General features: G+C 36.8%; 1 pseudogene; it reads left to right on the forward strand.

Annotated features, from left to right (window-relative positions):
- LOC126720873 (receptor-like protein kinase FERONIA) overlaps positions 1-22395 on the forward strand; it is a 68581-nt pseudogene that overhangs the window by 39528 nt on the left and 6658 nt on the right.

Below are 22395 nucleotides of genomic sequence, written 5' to 3' on the forward strand. Positions count from 1 at the left end.
GGCGCTGAATAGAAAAACAAGAAAAGGAGGCGCTAAAAATAGAAGCAAAAAAAAAAAAAAAAAAAAGACGCTGAAACAAGAAGAAAAGAAGGAGAAAAGAAGAAGGGGTATTGAACTAAACAAAGGCTGAACGAGATCTATTGAGCATTCTTTTTCTTTCCAATCTTCTCAGAAAAAATTATGGTGAACTCGTTTGTGTTGGATTTAATTTTTAGCATGAACTAAACTTTCTTTATTCTAGGAAAATGATGTAATCTAGTTCCGAACTATGCTTGCTTTTCTATGTTAATTTGAACAATTTCTCTTCATGTTTGTCTGATTTATTCTAAGCTTATTGCTTCTAATTAACTAGCAATTAATTAGATGATTTTAATCTTGTGATTTACTGTCGAAAGAGGGAATTATAGGATAGATCTTGAATATTTCAGCATAGGTAAATATAGAGATCGAAAGACTTGTATGAACCTATGTAGCATTAAAATCATTGGTCTTAATGCTTTCTTGTTTTATTAAATTGCATACTCTTGTGTAAATTGATGAACAAGAATGTTTCCAATTGACTGTCGAAAGAGGCTTTTGGAAGAGTTTGGAGATTGCTAACAAATAGAGAGAATTAAATTAAATTAACTAGATGAGTAAAGCATAATGAGGGATTAGGTAAATCAATTTCCTAGAAGTATCTTTCTCATTAAGTTGATTTTCAAGCAACATCTTTCTTTTCCTCTGCATATCTTTTATTTAAATTGATTTTATTTTGAATTTCAATTACAAAAAACTTAGTGACTTCTCTAGATAGAATCGAGATTAACATAATTTTGGTATTTGTCAAAAGTAAATTACCAATTCCTGAGGACGATACTCTTCTCATCACTTTACTATAAAACTACAATACTGTGCACTTGTAGTTTTGCACCGATCAGAGCACGTAGAAGATCTTATGAGCATCTTTGGGATACTGAGAAAGCATAGGCTATGTTTGAATGCCTCAAAGTGTTCCTTTGGTGTAGGTGTCGGAAGGTTCTTGGGGTACATAGTGACTCATAGGGGAATTGAGGTGAACCCAGAACAGATTAAGGCCATTAACAATTTACAAGCACCTCTGAATCCAAAAGAGGTGCAGAAACTGACAGGAATGACTACTGCTTTAAACCGATTTATCTCCAGGTCGGTTGAAAGGTGTCGCCTCTTTTTCCTTCTACTGCATAGGTGAAAAGGATTTGAGTAGACTAAAGAGTGTGTTGTGGCTTTTCAGCAGTTGAAAGAATACCTATCTAAGCCACCTATCATGTCTAGCCCTGAGGTAGATGAAGTCCTATTTGCTTATTTGGACGTTGCCTCTCATGCAGTTAGTTTTGTCTTAATACGAGAGGATAGCGGCATCTAAAGACCAGTTTATTACGTAAGCAAGTCACTTCACGAAGCCAAGGTGAGATACTTACCATTGAAAAAGGCCATCTTAGTCGTGGTCCTTGTGACACGTAAACTCCCACATTATTTCCAAGCCCACACTATAGTAGTTTTAACTCAACTACTGCTCAATTCCATACTTAGAAGTGCAGATGATATTGGGAGGATTGCTAAATGGGGCACAATCCTAGGTGCTTTCGACATCAAGTATATGCCTCGCACCTCGGTTAAAGGCCAGGTCCTTGCTGATCTAGTAGCCGAGTTCGTTGAGTATCCAAAAGAAGCTGATATGAAGCAAAATGACATAGATGAAAAATCGGTTGGTCTGATCTCCACCAAGGGCACTCCTTCCTGGAGGGTACATGTGGACGAAGTGGTGAATCAATGGGGGACAGGGTTGGGGCTAGTTTTGATATCCCCTGAAGAGATCATCATTGAAAAATCCTTGAGGCTGGGATTCTCAGCTACTAACAACGAAGCTAAGTATGAAGCTTTATTGATGGGAATGAGTATGGTCCAAAAAATGGGTAGGAAAGTAGTAGAATTATTCTTGGATTCAAGATTGATAGTCGGCCAGGTGAGAGGGGAACTGGAAGCTCGAGATACAAGAATGCAGGGATATTTGAATCAAGTTAGGCGAATGCAAATGAAATTTGAATCTTTTGACTTGTTGCACATTCCCCGAGGTGAAAATACCCACGCCGATTCCTTGGCAACCCTCGCAACCTCTTCAGCATGGAGCTATCCTCGGGTAATAATCGTTGAAGATTTGTGTACCCCCACCCCATCAGGAAAGGGCGTGCCTCAAGTTCACCGAGTCAATCTAGCACCGAGCTAGATGGATCCCATATTAAAATTCCTCGAAAACGACACCTTGCCTGAGGAGAAAGTGAAAGCTAAGAAAATACGGAGGAAAGCTCCTTAGTTTTGGTTATCCGAAGACAAAAAGTTATACAAACGCTCTTTTTCGGGGCCATACCTGCTTTGTATACATCCTGAGATGTCAGAGTCACTCCTAAAGGAGCTGCATGAAGGAATTTGTGAAAGCCATACAGGGGGCAAATCCCTATCACATCGAGCCATTACTCAAGAATATTGGTGACCAATGTTAGAGGTTCGCTCCAAACATCCACTAGCCTGGAGGAAATCTTAACCCTCTGTCTAGTCCTTAGCCTTTTGCTCAATGGGGATTAGACATTGTCGGCCCTTTTCCTAAAACATTAGGAAATAAAAAGTATCTGCTAGTCGGCACGGATTATTTTACTAAGTGGGTCGAAACTGAGCCTTTGGCTAACATCAGAGATGTGGATGTTAAGAAGCTAAGCCTTGGGAACTCCTCACCCTCTTGTCTCAGATAACGACCTTCAATTTGATAGTAAAGCTTTCAGGTAATACTGTTCGGACTTAGGGATAAAGAATCGATATTCCATTCCGGCCTATCCTTAAGGGAATGGGCAAGCTGAAGCTGTTAACAAGGTAATAGTTAATGGACTTAAGAAAAGGCTAGATGATACAAAAGGAAAATGGGTGGAGGAATTGCCACATGTTCTTTGGGCCTATAGAACAACGCCTTGACGATCAACAGGAAAGACTCCTTTTTCCATGACATATGGAGCCGAGGCCGTCATCCCACTGGAAACTGGTTTCCCAACATTAAGGACTAGTGCTTTTACCTCAAACAGTAACGATGAGCACTTGGGGAAAAGTTTAGATTTGATCGAAGAATGAAGGGATAATGCGATAGTCCAATTGGCGTACTACCAGCATAAGCTTAAGCAAGGGTATGATGCCAATGTAAAACTGAGGCCATTAGCTGTGGGGGATCTGGTGCTGAGGAAAGTTCTTGGAGCTACCAAGAACCCAGCTTGGGGAAAATTGGGCCTAACTGGGAAGGACCATATCAGATTACCATGGTGACCGAAATAGGGGCCTATTATTTGGAAGATTTAGACAAAAAACTTTTACCCCATCCTTGGAATGTAAACAACCTCAAGAGGTATTATTATTAATAAAAGTAATCTAGTTTGGATTTCTTTTAACTTATACCAGTCATGAATTATTTGTTTCCACATCTTATGAAATATTAAACAGAAGCTAAGTTATGTCAGGTCCTCAAATCACAAGTTTAGCGGAAATTAATACCCTATGACATCTTATGAAGTATTAAACAGAAGCTAAGTTATGTCAGGTCCTCGGATCACAAGCTTAGTGGAAATTAATACCCTATGACATCTTATGAAGTATTAAACAGAAGCTAAGTTATGTCAGGTCCTCGGATCACAGGTTTAGTGGAAATTAATACCCTATGACATCTTATGAAGTATTAAACAGAAACTAAGTTATGTCAGATCCTCGGATCACAAGCTTGGTGGAAATTAACACCCTATGATATCTTATGAAGTATTAAACAGAAGCTAAGTTATGTCAGGTCCTCGGACCACAAGCTTAGTAGAAATTAATACCCTATGGCATCTATTGAATTACTGAAGGGGTTCAAAAGAAATCAATATATCCTCTTGTTATGAAAATGTTAAATGCAACATAAACTTGGGCTTTCCAAAACAATAAACCCTCAAAATCGTCCTCGAATCAAAGCGTTATAGCTACTTGTTGAAGATGTAAATCCTAATAAGCTTGTGAGTATCATTTAATGTGTAATTAAAGTACTTTAGACCCAGCTTTATTCAACTTTTGAATTCTTCCTTAAACTTCACTTTATTAGAAAGAATACATACATATCTAAAATGTCTCTATGTGATCTCATGGTTTTAATCAGTATTATCCATTTTTAACCATCAACTGTAAATGTCTGGAAGTGATATCTTTCCCCTATAAACAACAGGCAACCATAATGAAACCACTTAAACTGAAACAACAAAACGAACAACACAAAAACAAAATAAACGGTAACTCAAACAAATTCCAAAAAATGAAAATGTGTACTTCATTTAAATAAGACTAAACAACAATAAAAACAAGAGACAAACAGGGACAGAGTCCTTATAAAAGTCCTAATCAAATTATAACATAAGGCTTATTTTTTTAGCTTAATCTAAAGCCTGGCAGTTTGGTTAGCTGGTTTGTTTGCCTCCGAGGTAGTTGTGCTCTCTTTGTCCTTAGCAGCTCCCTCGGCTGGCATGACTGTAGAGGCTAGATCTTGCTGAAAGCTCTGAGAGGCTACCTCTACCTCAAAAGCAGTTGCAACTTTATCCAAGGATGCTTCTTGGGTTGCACTGGCTTCTTTGGCTAGCTCTTGTTGGTTGGGAGGAAGAGGATTCTGATGTGGAACTTCTAGATTGGGCTTAGTAGCTGTGAGAGTCACCTCTGCCTGAGTGTATGAAAAATCCGAGGCTCGGATGGCTGCAGGATAGAACACATTTTCTGCCTTCCTTAACTCAGATGAAGCCTCGACCCCAGCTTGGTTAAGGGCTTCATTCCAGGTTTGAGCGCAGTAAATGTGGCATACCATTGGCACCTCTGCCCTCAAGGTTTCCTCTGTCTCAGCCACCCTGAGGTCGTAACCCTTCTATTCGGCCTTGTTTGTTGCCTGTTCGGCCTCAACCTTTGCCCTCTCGGCCTCCTCCCTAGACTTTTCAGCTTCCTCCCTTAATTTTTGGGTCTCCTCCAGGTGCTTTTTAAGGACTGCCACTTGCTCCCTGGCAGCCTTCAGTTCTTCATTTGCTTTGCGCAAGCACTTCCTCTGGTCCTCGGCTTGCTTTTGGAAGCCTTCTAAGGCCGAGTCAAGGCTTTTACAAGCTTGATCCTCAGTAACTAGTTTTTTCCTCGCATCCGCCAGGTTATGCTCGGATATGTTTAGAGTTTGTACGGCAGACGAGTGTTTTTTCCTTTCATCCTCTAACTGCTGGTAACAGTTATTGAACATCTCATCCAGCCTAAAAGTATTTTGGATAATCTAAAAAGAAAAAATCAACACCATAGTTAGTAGAAAGCATATATCAATGAATGACGATCGCAAAAAAAAAAAAAAAAAATTTAAATTAAAAATTAACATTATACCATTTCCAAATATCTTTTTTTGTTAAGGATGAGTTTGTTCTTCCTCACATTTTTTAGTTCAGCCATGTCCTTTGGAAGTAATAGGGTCTCCTCTACGGTCGAGGCTATGTGGCACCCAATACCACCATTGAAGTCCCTAATTGATGCATCATCCCTTAGGGGCTCCCCACCGTGCATGGGTGCAGGCAGCCAGGCTTGTGGCTCAGGAGGTTAAGTGTCTGACCTCTCCTAGCCTCATTGTAGAGTATGGCTAGTTTTCTGCTGCTTTGCAACTCGTTGGACCTCTTCTTCACGGGTCGGACGAGTCTTTCCAGCATCTACCACATCTTTTCCTTTCTGCTTCCTTCGCCTTTTCAATTCGGCAGCATTAGCTCTAGCTGGTTGGGAAGGTGGATGAGAAGGTTGATGAAGAGCGAGAGGAGGAGACCTGGTAGGAGGAGGAGGAATCTGAGACTGCTTTGCTTTTCTCGGTGCACTCTTCCCAGGCTGATTCTCGATCAGCTCCATTAAAATTTTATGGGACTTCCTTTGCACTCCCATTTCATCAAGATCTTCCTCAGAATGTATAGTTTGATTAAAATTTTCAAAATCCTCCGAGGAGTCTGATAATTCTACAACTTCCTCTGGATTTTCTTCTTCTTCTTCTTCTTCTTTTTCTTCTTCTTCCTCTTTCTCTTCTACTTCCTTTTCCCTTAGGGCAAGCCGGGATGAAGAGGCTCTCGCCGAGACTGTGGCAACAAAAGGGGGATTAGTACTGGGGGTGTCCTGAGGAAGTGGAACACCTTCTGGAATGATGAACCCCTAGTAGGCAACGCTAATACGGCGAAGCCAAGGATCACGGGCTCTAATTACGCACTTCGGTGCTTGGAAAGCAAATGAAAGGGGAATGTATCCGAGGATTAAATGGGCTGCTCGGAGTTGGCCGTTAGCTTCGTTCACATATATCTCGGCTTGCAATACCCTGTCCCAGCTTGCTTTATTGACCAAACTGAGTTGGGGCTTGGTAGAACGTCTATCTGCAAAATCATCGAATTGAAATGAAGCGCCATTAGGGATAAGAATACTTAGGCTCAAAACAAAAACAAAAACAAAAAAACAAAAAAAAAAGAAGGAAAATATGCATGTGTAAACCAAACGTTATCAATCTATAGCTATATTCCCACCTGGTTCTCCTTCCTCCGTGGGGCATGGTAGACCATCATGCCATTCCCCAGAAAGGATAAGAAAATCCTCCTTCAAGTTTTTGTTTGAAGTGGGAAGGTACTGAATTAGCCTCACTGTGGGATACCTCGACTTGAGATAATATCCCTGCCTTTTCAAGTGGTTGAGGTTGTACACCCAATTCATGTCATGATGGGTCAGGTCTAGGTTTATTATCTCATTCAAGGCTTCTATACTTCTTAGGACCCTAAACATGTTTGGGGCACACTGAGTTGGGGATAACCTAAAGAACCTAAGGTAGTTCCTAGTAATAGTACCCATGGGGATGGTCATCCTGTCTTCTATGAAGGCAATCATGGGAATAACCACTTTCCCTGTTTTTCTAGCACCGACCCATTCTCCCTGGGCTGCGTACCTCATACCCACTATTGGGGGGATCCTATACTTAGCGCGGAAATTTCTCATGCCCTCCTCGGACTCAACTAGACATCGAAACTTACCCATTTTCCCCATTTTCCTAAAGGGTTTCGTAGAAAAATTAATAAGTTTAAGATGAAAGCTGAAAAGGTTTTAAGAAGACTTACAGGTTTGAAAAAGGGTCCTCGAACAAAGCTCTAGTATTTGTAGATGCACAAGGAAATGACGAAAAAGGAGAAAGGTAGGTTCAGTGTATGAGCTCTAAAATTGTGTGAACGCTAAAGATAAGAAAGAGAATTGATTTGAAAACTTATTTATAGTCATGCAGAAGTTATGAGCGGGAAAGTTCCCGCTCGCGATACGAGATAGACCCTCTACTGTTCGATTTACATCTTACCGTTGAACGTGGGAGACAGGGGCGTCACCAAAATTTAATGCTAGGCACGCCTTGGACGTCGAAGCGTCAGGAGTGTATCCAAAGCATACCAAGAGACATGAAGGAGACCAAGAATACTGAGTGAAGTAAAAAACGAGACTAGATAAGGACATCAAAATCATCCTTTTTTTCCGAGGAGTGAAAAAATAAGATTTTGAGGGGTATTATGGGGGCCAGTTTATCAGAAAGTACAGTTAAAGCGGTATTAACTGGGCCTATGGCCATATCCGAGGACATTAACTACCCGAGGAGGCCCAAATTAGGCTATGAGTTGAATAAAATTAAGAGAAGAGCAGAGACAATGTGAGATAGGCCCAATAAGTGTCCGAGGACAAAAGTATTCTCGGCATCCTTTGTCCGAGGTGAATCTGAGCGCCTTATCATCACATACTTACTTCGGGCTACGTCATATTTGAGGGTAGGACATTGGACCAGGGATAAGGATTAGAGAGCAGACAAATATCTTCAAAGGTTGCAACCTCTGCATTAATTGCCCCTTAACCAACTCTCTAATCGCATTAATGTGGAGGTGATGTCTGAACAGTGATGAAGCAGCCTTACAGCTGCTGGTTAAAGATTCCAGGAAATGTTGGATGGGACAGGAAGGGATCTCCCGAATTTAATCTACACGTGCATGGTGCAGATAACACCAGGATAGCAGTATATAACATGGAAGAATGCATTGAGAGAAGAGGATGATATTTTTGGGAATAAGAGACTTCTTAAAGAAACCAATAAAAAAGATAACCTAGCTGGTTCCAAGGAAAATTTGAGAATCTTGTCCATGTTATATTATCCTTCACTATTGAGTTTAATCGTTTTTCTTCTAGGATAAATCTAGTTCTTCAACCCACGCTCTATAAATTTATTGTTTGGGTCGTTAATGAGTGAGCCCAAGCCGGTTTTGGGATCAATTCAATTTCAGCCCTTACAGTGGTCATAGTTAGGATTAGTCTACTATTTGTTCAAATTTTTTCAATATAAATACTTAGTATTTGGCGAGTTTCAAGGATATTATATTTTTGTTGAACTATGTTATTTTATTTTTGTTAAACTTTGTTATTTTGAATTTGGGTTGAAGTGTATGCACTTCTTTTAGAGTGTAAAGAACTTATTTCTAGACGAATGTGATATTTTTGTTGAATTATATTATTTTAAATGTGAGTTGAAGATTTGAAGTGTAAGCAATGCTTTTTTGGGATGTAAAAAAAAATATTTTTAGATAGATGTCGTATTTAATATTATGCAAGTTGAAATAAATTGTGTTACATTCGTGTCAATCCAATACGACTCGTTTATTAAGCGTGTTAAATGGGTTGGGTCAAGTCAACCCGCCCTATTAACAGGTCGGATTAGGATTGAAGAATCATGACACGATTATTGAATGAGTTGGGCTAGAATTGAATCATTTAGTCAAATATTCTTACCTCGACACGACACGAATCCGACTTTGTAACCTAAATTGACACCTTTACCTGTCCATATATTAACAAGGATTTTAGTACGACATCAGACAAGAAAAATACTTTTCAAGTGAAGTACAATGCATGTGATTCAGTTTGTGGAAGGGATTCACTCACTTTTCGACCTTATCTAGTTATCGTCCTCTCTTTTGCTACACATACCTTTTTATTTAACTATATAAAATGATATATCCCCCTAGGTGGACAGTGTGTGAACGAATTGTGGAGGGAGATCATTTGGTAGTGAAATGGAAGCTTATAATAATAGGAAGGAAGGTATATATCTTCTGGCATTCTTTGCGATACTGATTCTTAGTGCATATTGTTGTAGTTCGGCTGTCCCTGTCCAGAGCAACTCCACTCCGCCGTGCAATGGCGGCCTTGGCGAATGCCAGCTGCTTGAGGACGACATGTAGTTCCCGATGAACCCTTACATACGGCGGAGGCTTTATGATCTAGGTCCTGCACCGAGGGCTACCACGAAACCCGGTGAAGCAGCTTTATCTCCTTGTGGGAGACCTAACGACCCCACTCGTTATTGCCTCCAGGAAAATTGTAATGCACGTTTAAGTCCGTACAACCGCGTGATCCAGTGCCAATAATCTCACTGCACCGTTCAATCTTGGAAATGTGTTCCCCTTCAGCTGCACATTTGTTCTCTTATGTGGAATTCTTTTCGTTTTTTGTTTTTGGTTTTGTTGTTGTTTTTTTTTGGTTCTATTAAGGATATGCTATATTACAACCAATAAGGATATTTGTGAATCCGTGTATATGCGTGTTTATTAGTGAATGTATCGTTTGTTTATTGGAAAACAATTCCTGATTGGTGATTACCACAATGTGCTAAGGGTAACGTAAATAGGACCAGGATTCAATAACTCTAGACTCAGTCTATTGGGAATTAAATTGGGTCATCTCATAAATCAAGTCTTACCAATTTGATTTTCAAATGGACGTCATTTGTAGCATTGAAATTGAGTTTTTGAAACTTAATTTATAAGTCTTAAATCGAGTATTTTAAACTTGAAATGGTAGTAAAAAATATAGTTTTATAATAGTGCCTACTAATTATATTATTTGACAAACAGGGTTAATCCCCAATTTTGGCCCACCCATGTCTACTCTAAGCCTTACACACGTAATCTTGTCTATTCTCTACTTCCTCTGTCTCAATTTATTTCTCCTGTTTAAAAAGTCAAACTTTTTAAGAGAACATCATTTATTATCTTGTCTATCTTATAAAAATGTATAAGTTTACAAAACTACTCTTAAATAAATTTATTAGCTTTTTCTTTTAAAGAGTTATTCTTAATGAGGCAACGAAAAAAGTGCTCCAATTAAATTGATTTTTTAAATGTTTGTTAGTTTTCTTTTCAAATAGTTTTGAAAATAAAGTAGGGGTATAATAGGAACATTAGCAAATTAATAACTTTTACTTTTAGAAACAGGACAATATTTTGAGACATCTTAAAATGGAATAAATGACAAACAAACTAGGAAAAATGAAGTATATATTAAGAAATGAGGGATTTTCATGTACAGGATTGACACGGCAGGCCCAAGATAATTTGATGCCTAAGCCGAAAATTTAAAAGAGACCATTTTTATATTTAAATATCACATAAACAATATTTAGTTTATTTTTATATTATAATTTTTTATAAAAATTTATTATTAATTCTTATTAATTAATAAGACTAATTCACCTAGAGTAAGTTAATGATACTTACTATGTAGGTTTTATAAATTGACATGCCACAAATAAATAAATAAAAAGCTATTCAAAACATTCGTTTATTATATTGTTTGAGTGGCACTAATCTTATTCTAGTCATATCAATTTGTAAGTTTTTTGTCATAAAGTGTATATTAGTTTTAGCATTTTCCATTCACTTAATGGTGAATTGGTAATTGTGTTGTGTTTGTGTGTGTGTGTGTGTGTATATATATATATATATATTCATAATTTTTGTGTATATGAAAAAGATGCTAAAGTTACTACAAATTTTACTATAAAAAACTTACAAATTAATGTGACATTTCAATAAAAAAAATTAAATGAATATTGAATTATTTATTGTGATGGGTGACATATCAATTTATAAGACTTATGTGATAAAAAAAAATGCAAATAACTTACTCTTTTTTTTAAAAAAAATACTGCCCCATATTAATTTGGGGGCCTTTCTATGTTAGGAGGCCTTAAGCCATGACCTAAAAGACCTAGGCCTAGGGCCAACACTAAGGTTTGAGAGGAAGATCTGTTGGAGATGAATAATAATAAAAGAGGAAAAACATGTGTTAAAGGAAGTGACTAATGAGTACTGTGGATGGGTTAATTTGTGGGTTTTCTTTTTTGATGGGATTTTAAACAATTTCTAAGTGTTTTGAATTGGAGGTGATGGGGAGCATTTATACTGAGAGTAGGGGAGGTAGGGTTAGGTTTCAAAGCAATAAAGAGACTTAGGAAAATTAGATTTTTTTTTTAAAGAAAAAATGTAGGATCCATGGTCAACTTGTGTGGGGAGCAAGTCAATCGGCACTTTGTCCTTAGATCCTCCAGATCTTTCTTGTTTCATTTTGTATGTTTCCATTTCCAATTCAAACCTAATTTCTTCTGAATTTTGACTTCTTTTTCTGATTTTTATGGTCCACAAGTTTAGCAAATTAATTCCAAATATGTCTAATTATTTATTTATTTATTTATTTAATCAATTTTTACTTATTTTGTAATGAATCAATAAATGTTTTCACTTGGACTAGATTTGGTGCATGCAACCTTACAATAAACTCTACCCTTAGTTAATAGGGTCACAACACATCACCCAATTTAAATTGGACTAAAAATAGGCCAATCAGAATTAAGATATTATAATTACCCATGGTAAGAATCTGATTTATGCAAGTGCACCTTATCGTTAAATTATTTTTTTTTTTTTTTTTTTTTGAGAAAATAAAACTTGTTTATTTGATATCTTTTAATCCGATGGTTTGATTAATGCTCATGAATTGTCATTTTTTATTGTTATGACCTTAAGATTTGTTTTGCGAAAAATATTTGGAGATCAAATGGCCAAAATTTTGGTCTTATCTTGGAGACATGTAATGGTGATGACATAGCACTGCAATGCAAGTTAGGTCGAATAGGAATTGCAAAATGGGATGTCTACACTTGCCATTGAGAAATGACATCTTGACATCTATCTGAGACAGAGAATGTTGGAGACATGCGGAAATGGAAATAAATGATTGGATAGATGAAAGATGAGCAACTAGGCAAAGTTTTCCTCAAACTCAATCCCATACTCTAGAATAAACCCCTTTGGCAACTAGGCGGGCCTTGTAGCAATCTATACTGCCATCTGAGCAAGACTTGATCTTGTATACCCACTTTCAACGTATACCAGATTTGCCAACTTGAAGATCAACCATATTCCAAGTTTGTGTCTTATATAGTGTATCCAATTCTTCTTTCATAGCTTGTTGCCACAATGGGTCTAAGGAAGCCTCATGAAAGTTCTGAGGTTTATGAAGGAATGCAATGATAGATAAACAATAATAGTCACAAAAGGTGAGAGGGAAAATTTCTTACCCAAGTAGATTGATGAAGCTTAGGGTTAGTAGTAGTTGCAAGATCTGCAGGTAGGGCAAATGGTGAGGGCCTAGCAAGAATTGCAACGATTGGCTCATTAGGAAGTGAGTTGGTAGATCGGATCTCAAGGAATATGTCTGGAATAGGATCCACATTGAAAGTTGGAGAAGTAGAATCCATGAAATTGGACAAAGTGTAAAACATTTTGTGTTCCCAAAAGACCACATGACGAGAGATCCTAAGTTGTTTGGCAACAGGATTGTAACACCTATACCCCTTTTGTTCAATTCCATAACCAAGAAAACAACATAATTGTGAGTGGGGTTGAAGTTTTATGCGTTCATGGGGTTGAAGGAGAACAAAACATGCATAAACCAAAAACTTTAAGAATGCTCTAATTATGAGTTGTGTCATGCAACAAATAGGGTGTTTGGTATTGTAAGATAGGTGTAGGACACCTATTAATGGTGTAGACAACATTGAGGGAGTGGAAGTGGTAGTGGTGAGTGCCCTAATAGTGTCTAGAATGTGAAGAAGTTTACCTTCAACACGACCATTGTCTTGAGAAGTGTCTGGATAAGAGATATGGGAATGGTGTCATAATGGTGAAAAATATCGAGAAAGTCATGTTGGCATTATTGTTGTGCATTTTATGTTCAAAAAAATTTGATAAGTTTTGAAAATTAAGTCTTAATCATTTTGGAAAAATTACGATAAATTGTAATAATTTCATAACAATATTTTATTAAGTAAATCCAAGTGTAAAGAGAAAAGTCATCCACAAAAACAACAAAATATCATGAACTTCCCATTGTTGGAACAAGAGAGGGACCCCATACATTAGAATGAACAATACCAAAAGGTGTTAAGGCATAAGAGTCACTTTTATTAAAAGATGCTTGCCAACTTGACATGCCATACAATCAAAAAGACTATTGGATGTCATGCTTAATATACCCATAGACACTAGTAATTGGACACGTGAAGTAGAAGAATGACCTAAACATGAGTGCCAAAGCTCAAGAGATGATGAGGTGGAAGGAAAAACTGTAGATGCTAAGGCCAGGTGAAGGAAGATAGAGTGAATAAAACTCAAACAATCGTTTAACCTTACAGGCGATCCTAATGATCTGCCCCATTCCAAGGATCTTGTAAAATAATAGCATTAGAAGAAAATAACAAAATTAATCCAAGTTCAGAAATTTGACCAACAAATAAGAGATTGTGAGCAAGATTGAGAATTTGGTAAACACTAGAGACAGACAAATTGGGAGCAAAAATGGAACCTACTTGAGTAACAATCATGAGGGAACCACTGGCTATGTAAATAGTATGATGAATAGTGGGTGTGTACGGCTATGAGAACAAGGTTTAGGGCTATGTGATTACCATATGCAGAATCAAGGAGCCACTCAGAAGAATTACCTGACATCATAGAGAGGGCTAGATTCACTAGAAGGTCTAGATAAAACTTGGTTGATGAGAGCTTGCACATCTGCTACAAAGAAGATTGAAGTAGTCAAAGATGTAGACTTGACAAGGTTGGATACTAATGCAACCTGTGGTGGAGTAGCTCGGAGGTAGCCAAGGTTGTCATATTCTGAAGTATACAAGCACGAGTGCAACATTGCTCCAGGGTGTGTCCATTATCCTTACAGAATTTGCAGTTGACATGATTTTTATTGAATCATTTGTTATCATTTCTCTTATATTGGGAAGGGCCAAGAGGCATTGCGAAGTTTGTATCAGTAGTAATGATAGAGGCTGGAGTAGCAAGTACCATAGGCAAAGGAATTTGGTAGAGTGAGGAGATATTAAGAGAACCTCTTCACAATCCAGTTTATTGACTTCTTTATTAACTGAGGGAAATAGAGTGAGATGTAGCTAGCTACACACAAATTAAAACCCATGGTGTATACCTATCAAGAATTGATGTAGTTATACCCTTTCACGATTTGCACTTACAAATTTAACCTCAAATAGAGTCTTGATGAAACAGTCAATTGATCCTAAAGAAAATGCAAGTGACTATGAAATGTAGTAATAAGCAACCATGAGGTTATGATCTCTTATGCTATCAAATCTAGAATATTGGGAACAAAGTATATACCAAACTTTGTTGGTTGTATTGTATCCCCCAAATTCCATGTGAATTGTAGGAGTGGAGGTGTTGCAAAGCCAAGTAATAATCCCAATCTTCAAAGTGAAGAGCATATGCATCATCAGCTTCACCCTCTTTGCATTTAGGAACTTTACGTTGCCTAGTCACATAAAGCCATAACTTGCAACCTTTGAGCTAGAAAGCTGCGTATGGCTTGTGCCTAGTGAAAGTAGTTGTCGCCAATAAGGACGACTTGAATTGGATGAGAAATATCTTGTTGTGCCAATTGTGCCATAAGGAAAACCCAAATACAAAAATGGATTGCAAAAACGAAATTAGGAAGAAATAATTAACTAGGAAGCACTTGATTGAAAAATTCAAACCTAGGATCAAACTCAACAGCCTAGTCAAAGTCAAAGTTATCCTATATTGGTCAAAGTACAGTTGGTCAAAGTCAAACAAAATTCAATGTGTCAGACAAATGGTCAATTTGCCTAACGTGGCATTTTCAATTGGCTAGTTGATGTGTCAGGTGATGTGGTAGGTGACATGGAATTAAGGCTAACGTGGCTTGATGATGTTAGCAATTCTATGTTGGCGCGTGTGGCATGTGAAACGAATAAGCGGCATATGAGAGTAAGAGCAGAGGCTTTGGTCAGCGCGTCCAGGTGCGTGGACTGTAGATGGTCACCGGACTTCCTCTTTTTTGTAGATCTGAGGATAAAAATCATGATGGTTCCAATGATATATTGATTGGAGAGTTAACTTTGGTGGTTGCATTGCTGGAGATTCGATTTGATAAGTGGTGCATGTAGAGTCTTATCAATGTGATTCTGGGGGAATTGAGATCGTAGTTTCATGACCTAGAGACCCCTGCTTGTGGTTATACAAGTTAAAGTAAGATCAGACTAAAACAGTAGTGTGATCATTTGTTTGGAGTCGTTTTTCGCCAGCAACTATGGTGGTCGACTGGTGAAGAAGAGGCAACGGAAAAATAAACTAATTACTGATGAAAAACTAGTAAATCAAATATTGGCTCTGATATCATCTGAAAGTCTGAAAGACTGTGTATTAAACTGTAAGAAATAAAGTAAATAGTCTGCCTTATATATAGGTAGACAATATGCGATGTATTGGTAACTTACTACTAGCCTAAGCCCTTTGGACTTATACTCTAAGAGTATTCTAACATAGACAAAGATACATGGGGTTTATGATCAGTTACTTAGCCTACATCATCATCAAGGATATATCAAAATTTGTCTGTGTAATATTCAAATGGGGTAACAAATTGTAAACCATTAGTTATATTTTCTAAAATTGCATCAATATTACCAACTTTTGTAAAACTTTTTAAAAGCATTTTCGTAGTTTGAATTCTTTTTTTTTTTTATATTTAAATAATAATAAAATTAAGAGCTAGAACCTATAAGTATTTTGCTTGAAGATTGTTGACGGGGAAATTGATGCCTTTGAATAAAATGTTGGGAAACCAAGCCGAACCTCGACTATGGGTTCTTGAGATGGCACCCAAAGGCTTTCAGTGTGATGGCAAGCCTATCCAAGCAAGAAAACAAAGGCTGCACTTAACAAAATAGCAACAAAAGCCCAATGAAAATACTTTACAATATTTAGTTAGTACATTAGTGGTCCTGTTCTGATAGTTCAAGGGAAATAAATTCTCCAGTTGTAAGGGTGAAGTTATGCTTAAGTCCAGAAAGATAAATTGTCCAACGGTAAGGGTGAAATTACACAGTCCAGCAATCAATAATTAGATAAATTTAGGAAAGTGTTAACTCCTGGGGGTCCTTGTATGTCTCGGTCAAGAGGAATTTATTGTACTTTCGGCCATCATTACATCAATGTGAGAGAAGAGTTTGATCGTTATAAATACATCATATTCTTCGACAATAAAATAAAAAGTAAAAATTAAAGGTTCCATAAGAAGAAGAAAAAGGATTAATTGGCATGGTGTGAAGGGAGAGAGAGATCCTAACTTAGTGCAGCAAGTATTAAACTAAGATTTTGGTGAGTGTGTCTTTATAAGGCATGAATGAGGTGAATGTAGGCTGTTTTGAGTGAGTGGGATAGGATTAATACTGAGATTAAGGCTTTTTGTGAGTATTGGGCTGTTTGTGACTAATTGGAAGACATTTATGAGCTGTGATTATGTAAAGGAGGGAAAAGAATATCTGAGATTAGATGAGTGTGGGCTAAAGATAATGAGTGGTGAGCTTGAGGGGAGCTAAACCACTAGCAAAAATGGCAAACGAATCCAAAGTCTCAGAGGGCGGGTAGCTGTCCCTTTGGGCAGAGGTGCTTATGTTTTTATAATGGAGTTTTAGAGAAGCATTAATTAATAAAAATCCAAAAATTGTATGACTGATTAGAGGTAGTGAATCAAGGTTAATCTTCCTAGGATTTTGGTTAGAAGTAGGAGATTTACTTTAGGGGCTGCCTTGCTTCTTTGGGTAATGATGGGATTTTAGAGTGTTTTGCATTAAATGCCAGGAATTCTGGGGCTAAGCTTAATCAATGGGATTAAGGCGTGTATCAAGAATGAATCCTAATGCTGCAACTGAGATTTGGACCCCCAAGAAGTAGAATTCAACACCCCAAGCCAGGTCTCAAACTCTAAGTCCACTTCAGGGAGTTCCATTGGAGGTCCCTTTATGCCTTCCAAATCACGTGTTCCCAATTTTTCACCTTTGGGATTCATGGGCTTGGCACATGAATCACATCTTGAACATTTTAACATTTATAGCATCAATTTGTTGAGGTTTGGATAATTTGGTTTCAACTCCCCTTCCACTGGAGGTACAGTCTTGAGGAAGATGATGGAGTTCCATCATCCTTTAAACTTCAGCTGATATGACAGCCTTTGGGCACTATTCACGTAAGGTAGAGGGTGACAGAAAACTGATGGGACAGCCCCTAGTTCACCCTCAAAGGCTTGGTTCTCTTGTAGGGGTCTCTAGTTGTTTTTTGGTTAGGGATGAACAAGGGCTGGTTGTCTACTCTCAATCCTCTGCCTCTTGTTGGGGTCTTTTGGATTGGGCTTGCTTACATGGGCTAGTTCCTTTGGGCCAGTTTGTATGCATCTTACAAAATAGACATTAACAACACATGTTTGCCATGGATTTTCATTCCTCTTAGACTTTTATTAGTATATATTTTGGGTTTTTTCATAGATACTCATAATGGGCCTTTGGGCAATTAGTTGTAATTTTTGAAACAATAAGACAAGCTTCAAAATGCCTTTGTAAATCATTTATCGTGAATTTTGTATTGTAAATAATGCTCGTAGTTTCTAATAACCGCATCATAATTTAAATGTTTGAGCTTGTGGGTTTGAATATTTACCATGAGTGTTGATGTTGTGACACAAAAGATGATCATGCACTTCATGGGTTTATAACATGAGATCATAATCTTCAATATAACTCCCAATGAGTTTTTATAAAACGATTGCCATAGCAATAAGCAACGATTATACCATGATATTTTTTTTTCTTTGCCAAGCATTAATAATCTTGGGCTCTTTGATAAAATAGTGCCAATGAACAATAGTTTTTGGATATTACCAGTGAGAACTAGGCTTTTGATATTGTCAATGAAGATTGAGCTTTTGATATATTGCCAGTGGGAACTGGGCTTTTTGACAAATACTTTGCCACGGGTTTCAATCTTAGGCTTTGATCATGGGGTTGAATCCCATTGGAAAAGATAGTATTGCCATGAATTTGCATCATGGGTTTTTTCGAATATTTGCTAAGTATAAAATTCTTGGGCCTTAGAAAGGATTACATTTTATCTCACTTACTAAATAATTCGGGTTTTTACAAGAAAATATTAGGTCCTATAGTGTCTTGCATTTGTAGCCTAGTTTTGTGATAGAGAGGAGAAAGGTCGTGGGATAGCATAGTGATAATCACAAAATATTTAGGCATGCCCAATAATTTGTTTGTGACATTTGAAAAAGAAATAAATAGGTGTTATTTAAATAATATTAGGTGTAAAAAAATGTACCCAACAAAGATTATAAATTAATGAATGATAGACAAATAGTATAAGTTGCCTGAATACTGAAACGCCTCTCAATAGTTGCAAAAAAATTCAATTACAAACAATGCAAGATCCCATCAAAAGATTAATTATTTTTATTAACAATCAAAGATTTCGTTATAGATTGTGAATTTGTGATTATATCATTAGATAAAAGCATAAATTTTGAATGTGACTGATTAGAAGTCAGTGAAAAAGGAGTTTGAGCATTCACATAGTGTTAAAACTGATACAATTTGCTCAAGGCTTAAGGAATTATCTGCTGGGCAATCCAATGGTGGAGCCAGTCAACAAAGCAAAGAGATTGTTGGTAGCTATACTGAAGCTAGTACAAGCACAGTAGCATCATCACTAACAGACAAGGACAGCCACAACAATAAACAATTGTGGAGCAAACGTGTAGCAGAAGCATCAGATACAGGACACCAGTAGGCTTGCAGGGATGTGCTAGAAACCATTGAGGTAGTACCTTATCATGAAGTCTTCATACATAGCTTTGGAGACTATGATACACGTGGCTTATAATAATTAGGCTATCATGCATATAATGAAACACTATTGTACAGTTAGCATAGTTAGTAACTAATTTACTATTTTTTAGGGACTTAGACATGTATATATAGAATAGCCTTACTGTATTGGATCAGTTGCTTGTATCAATTCATTTTTGGCGTAAATGCTCTTCCCTATATTTTGGGGTCATTTTTATTTTGGTCCCTACATTTCTATTACCACTTTTAGTCCTTAATTCAATTAATGCTTGTTATTTCAGTCCTTTCAATCACTCAACTAACAAAAAAAGCTGACGTGGCAAACGGAGTGCACTACTGACACAATAAATGCTGACATGACGAATAAAATAATAATAAAAAAATTATTTATTATTTAATAAATGCCAAGTCAGCATAAAATAAATAATAATAATAATAAATGTCACCTCAGATTCATGTCAAATTAGAATTTTAAATTTTAATTGATCAAAATTTAAAAAAAAATAAAAAACAAAATTAAAAATAAAAAACACATGAATTTAGATCTAACATCCTCTTCATCAAGAACACAGAAGAGCACAATCCAAAAAAAATCATACAAACCTAGAAAATCAAACACAAGAACACAAGAAATTAAACTGAGAAAAATCATAAATGAATACAGAAATTAAATAAAAATAATATATAAAAAAAAAGTCTTCTGCAAGCTCCAAGCTCTCTCTCCGTGAATAATATAGAAATTAGAATCTCTGTTGATAGAGATATGGTGGTACCTTTCTTGACCAGCAGTGTCCTAAATCTGAGCCTTGACGGTCTTGTGATCGATGAAGAGTGTCCTGGTTTGGAACTTGACTCCGATGGTGGCTTTGGAGTCTAAACTGAACTCGTTCCTCGCGAACCGAGCTAGCAGCTGAGATTTTCCAACCACCAAGTCTCCGATCAACACCACCTTGAACACGTAGTTGATCTTCTGCTGCAAATTCGCCATATCTCTATCACACATGCACACGCACACACTCTTACAAAAATCTCAAAATCTATAAATCCGATCAGAGCTTGGGATTGCGATTGCGACTGTGATTCTGGTGATGATGATGAGGGATCATCGGCTGTGATTGAAGAAGGTGGTGGCGGGGCCAAGAAGTTGGCGATGCCGCGGAACTGGCGGCTGAGGGTTTGGCCGAGGGCGGAGAGGTCGTCTTTAACTCCACGTGGAGTCGTGGATGGGCTGTGATCATCGTGATCCTGCTCCGACGAATCTGGACCGTCGGATTGGAACGATTTGAATAGCCAAGACATTACTATAAATTTGAGTTAATGAAATTGAGAAACAAGAACATAATCGAAGAATGAGGATTAGGTACTTGAATTTGAAGCTATCTGTTTTTGTTTTTGTTTTAAAGTGCTTTCTAGTCTTATCTAAACAACTATTTACCGAGAAGCCGAGAGTAATGCTTTTTTTTTTTTTTTTTTTAATATTAAAGAGTTTGGGTTTTTGTTTTGCTTCGCTTTTTGTTCTCAACTTTGTTGTTGTTTAGGAACAAAGGATGTTTTGTTGGAGTTGAGTTGCCACGTCAGTTTTCTTATACAACCCGTGAATAATAAAAAACATCTCTGTGATTTTTCTCAGTTTGATTTCTTGTGTTCTTGTGTTTGATTTTCTGGGTTTGTATGATTTTTTCTGGGTTGTGCTCTTCTGTGTTCTTGATGAAGAGGATGTTAGATCTAAATTCATATTTTTTTTATTTTTAATTCTATTTAAAAAAAAAATTTGATCAATTAAAATTTAAAATTCTAATCTGACATGGATCTAAGGTGGCATTTATTATTATTTTATGCTGACTTGGCATTTATTAAATAATAAATAATTTATTATTATTATTTTATTCGCTACGTCAGCATTTACTGTGTCAACAGTGCACTCCATTTGCCACGTCAGCTTTTTCTGTTAGTTGAGTGATGAAAATGACTAAAATAACAAGCGTTAATTGGATTAGGGACTAAAAGTGGTAAAATAGAAATGTAGGGACCAAAATAGAAATGACCCCAAAATATAGGGACGAAAAGAGCATTTACGCCTTCATTTTTTCTAATTTAATAAAACTCTGATCTTCTATTTAGAAAGAGAGTTCCATATTTTATACATAGGGTTTAGTGTCATTAGCCCAAGAAGCATTCAATTTGACTAATGTTCTAAAAAGGAATGATAATTATGTTATACTACCCTAATCACGTTTAGAGGCTTTTTTTTGGTTTAATGTCATTTGTTTTCATTCATCCCAGTTTGGAGTCAATCTGTTTCCCACTAATTTTATGTGTTTTTGTCAATTACTTAAATAGAGATAAGTGTATGAGATTTTTGTTGGATAAGGATGAAACCTTGCTTCATATCTTCACCAAGACTAATGGAATTAGTTTTTGTGACAAACAATTTTAAAATGATTTATTTTTATTACCACGTCATTCAAGTAAGCTCTTTTTCCCCTTATTTTACTTTCTGAACTGTTTTTTATTATTATTATTATTTTTTAAATCCCACTTTTCTTCGGTTATTCACTACTAGGTTAGCCGAAATCACTATTTTGTTTCTTTCTTCTTCACCTCTTTGGGTGTTTTTTTCCCCCATCAAGAAGCAGAGGCATGTGAGTTTTGGGCATTTTTATTGTGGTGTAAAAAATTATTATTTTTATTATTGAAATAAAGAGCCTAAATACATATAGGGGATTTACAAAAAAAGAGTTAAAAATTAAATTTAAAAACTAAGATTAAAAAGAAAAAGAAAAGCTTATGAGCACATGCATGAGAAATCCCAATGAAATGTGACTGATTAGAAGTCATTAAAAAATTTGTCCAACAAAAAAGGTATTTGAGCATGCGCATATAGCTTTCTATGCCATTAGTTTAAGATGCATTTAGTTGGAATAATATTTTAAAAATTCTGTTTCTAATTATACTGTTTTTTCAAAAATTAAACAATTGACAATCAAATTAGAACTAATGCAAAAATTGGATGATATTTATAGTATACTAGCCCCATCACATCCGCTACGTACATGCTAAGAGACTTGAGTCAACTTGCTATACTCGAAGTCTCTGTCTCCCCAGGCAACTTCCCACGGCCCCCACCCCCACCCGCTTATTACCCCTAGCAGTTTTAACCCTGTACAGAGTACAGACCTAAAAGCTACTCAGGAACCTCTTGCTCCCATGAACAACCACTCAATGTTGACACATTTCTTCTTCAT

The sequence above is a fragment of the Quercus robur genome, chromosome 4, assembly GCF_932294415.1.
Source record: "Quercus robur chromosome 4, dhQueRobu3.1, whole genome shotgun sequence".
Classification (NCBI taxonomy): domain Eukaryota; kingdom Viridiplantae; phylum Streptophyta; class Magnoliopsida; order Fagales; family Fagaceae; genus Quercus; species Quercus robur.